Below are 3,203 nucleotides of genomic sequence, written 5' to 3'. Positions count from 1 at the left end.
GCCAAGTCATTTTTTAATACAATGGAGCCCGACATTATATCAACCTCTGACTTAAGGGATGAGGTGCAATATCAGTAGGAATCCAAACACATGCAACTCATGGTCCAGGGAACTATCATTTAAAAACCATAATAGGGGTGACCTTCAGTCTCTGACAAATTGGATGTGTAGTACTTCCCTACACACGTCCCACAAGTGCGAGTGTGAATCCCTAGGGGGATCGCACACTTCCTGGACCCTCTCTAATCAAGCTAATCTATAGCGACGCCTAGAAGTTAGTGGAATCCCATAGTGTCATACTTCCCATGAACACCCTCATCGTCATATTGTGCGCGTCCGCACTCATCATAAAAAATGGGGAAGTATCCCGATGCATATGAATACACAAAATGCATGAGGTCCCTATAGTTTTCATCTTTAAGACACAACCTTATACACCATTCACACATTACTCTAAGGTTGTGTCTTTAAAAACTTGTCATCATAATGCATCGTGTCATTAATACATGCACACATCTTAAAATGGAACATTGTCATAATAAGTCATTTCACCATCATACGTCTCGCATCATCTTAATACCATGCATCATGATCATCATGTCAACATCATGTACATCATAACATTATCATATAACATCATAACATCATTATCTAATGTCATCAAGTCAAAATATAACATCATCATATCGTCATATTACATCATCACGTCGACATGACATTATCACATCATCATATAAAATCATCACATCATCATCTACATTATCACGTCATCACATAACATTATCACATCATCCTATAACATCATCACATCATCATATAACATCATTGCATCATTATCTAACGTCATCAAGTCGTCAAATTACATCATCACATCATCATATAACATAAAGCATAAATGACACGTGCAAGGGCCACTGGGCACGTGTCGTCATACATAAGACAAATCTTTCGATCAAGTCGATAGTAAGGCCACTTACCTGGTTAGCTTAAGTTGATGTCACAAATTTATCCTTAAAAAAGTTTGATTTGGTTCTTTGTATCAAAGTCAACCTATCTGAACCCATGACATCAATTTTAAGTTCGATTCTCTACATTTTACAATAGTCATGTGTTACACTTCATGCGAACATTAGAGTCTTTACATGACTACAGTGACTGTAATGTTTGTTATAATATTATTTTTATGCAATCCATTTGAAACTCTTTTAACATTTTTTAGATATTTTCTTTCCTCTTACCATGTGTTTCTCTCTTCTTTCTTTCAATTATCGTCACAATCCTCTCTTACTTTATCTCTGTTTTGTTTCCTAAAACTAGAGAAAATTCCTAAAACTATGGATGAATTTCCTAAAACTAGAGAAAATTATTGTCATTTAATTTTTAGTTCAAAGGTAACTAATGGTAACAAAGTTATTTAATAAATCAAAGAAAAATGTAAAATATGATGACCGGTTCAAAGACCTATGTTTTTCGGGCGAAACTAAATCTGCTCCAATTTTTTGGTTTTCTTTCTGTTTGTTTTAATTAACTCAATTTTGTATACAATATATTTATCTTTGAGCATCAATGTAGCTCATATGGTAGAGCGCTCGCTTAGAATACGAGAGGCATGGAGTTTAATTCCCTGCACCTCTATTTTTAATTATCAACCCCTTTTTAATTATCAATCCCTTTGGCTTCCCCTCAAGGTTTTTCAAACGAGTCGGTAGTGAGAGGTTTCCACACCCTTATAAAAAATATTTTGTTCTCTTCAACACCCTTATTTGCTACAACTAAGCAATTAATGATAGGTTTGACAGAGTTACTTTAGGGAAGAAGTAGCCCTCTAGCCTTCAAGGTTTTTCAAACGAGTCGGCAGTGAGAGGTTTCCACACCCTTATAAAAAATGTGTTGTTCTCTTTATCCCTCTAAGTCTGCTCCAATTTTTTGTTTTTTGTTTTTTTTTTTTTTCTGGTTGTTTTAATTACCTCAATTTTTGATACAATATATTTGTCTTGGAGCACTGGGGGTGTAGCTCATATGGTAGAGCGCTCGCTTCGCATGCGAGAGGCACGGGGTTCAATTCCCCGCACCTCCATTTTTACTCCATTTTTATTTTCCCTCAAGGTTTCATCCTCTTAGCCAACAAAGCTATGACATTTTTATTTTCCCTCAAAGTTTCATCCTCTTAGCCAACAAAGCTATGACATTATTAGGGCGGATTTAGACTTTTCTCAAATAATACTGGTAGGAATTGCTAGGATGTACTAGCAGGTAAGTAACTTACCTTAAATGGTTAGAATATGAATGAATACGACTCTAAATGGATAGCTTTGGATAAATGTACAAGAAATGTTGTCAAAATTTACAAAAAGGCCCCTAGGAAGAGAACTTTAAAATGAAGTCAATTTTAATGTTTTTGTCCGTGGGAGAAAAGAGGATGATATATGAATGGTGTGACTGAATTCTCCGCCACCCTATTCTCTCCGATACCTTGATACCTTGATAATGTATCAGCGATCTAGGTCAAACCCAATAGTGTCCCATCCAAGTAATAGACCTTCAAGAGCAGTATAGCCGAGCTAGGCTTAGACCAGATAGGGCAGGGCGTCAAGGCGACTAGGTGCCCTAACTTGTGTAAATGGTCAAGGGCCTCCTGGAAAGGGTCCCAGTAAGGTAATCCCAACTTAAGAGGGAGCATGAGACTATGGGGTTGAAACAGTAGCGAGCCAGTAAACAAATGTTGCTCTCCCTAGACTAGGGTGACTTTATGGACTTTTGGGTGGGTTGGCTAGCTAACCTTCCGTGGATGATGTTCAGATTAACAAACACTATATTGTCCCACCAAATTATTATAAGGTAGCATCTCAATAGGATGTCGACCATTCACCAAATTATTATCAGGTAGCATCTCAACTGGATACATGATTAGGACATTAAAATGAACTATTTTATGAGCATGTTATTTGTGATTGTGATACGTGCAAAATACAAAAATATCCATAAAAAGAGAACTTGGAACTTTAAGCTACATAATAAGATTTCCACTATGTTAGGAACTCTCGTTTACGTTTAAGAACTAAGATTTAGGTGATAGATTTATTTATATCCTTGAATGAACATGTACGTACTAACTAAATTAAGAATTGGGCACTAGAGCTAGTATGCTTTCACGATGACCAAGGCCAAGACATTTTTTAGTAGACCGAACACCCATGAATCAT

General features: G+C 36.4%; 1 non-coding gene across 1 annotated transcript; it reads left to right on the top strand.

The window, feature by feature from the left end:
* The first annotated feature begins 2,004 nt into the window (after positions 1-2,004).
* TRNAA-CGC (transfer RNA alanine (anticodon CGC)) lies at positions 2,005-2,077 on the top strand. Its single transcript has one exon. It is a non-coding gene; the product is annotated as a tRNA-Ala (tRNA).
* Positions 2,078-3,203: the final 1,126 nt, after the last annotated feature.

This window comes from Cucurbita pepo, chromosome 10 (genome assembly GCF_057944985.1).
Source record: "Cucurbita pepo subsp. pepo isolate OVF chromosome 10, ASM5794498v1, whole genome shotgun sequence".
NCBI classification, from domain to species: domain Eukaryota; kingdom Viridiplantae; phylum Streptophyta; class Magnoliopsida; order Cucurbitales; family Cucurbitaceae; genus Cucurbita; species Cucurbita pepo.
This window is presented reverse-complemented; position numbering and strand designations above follow the sequence as displayed.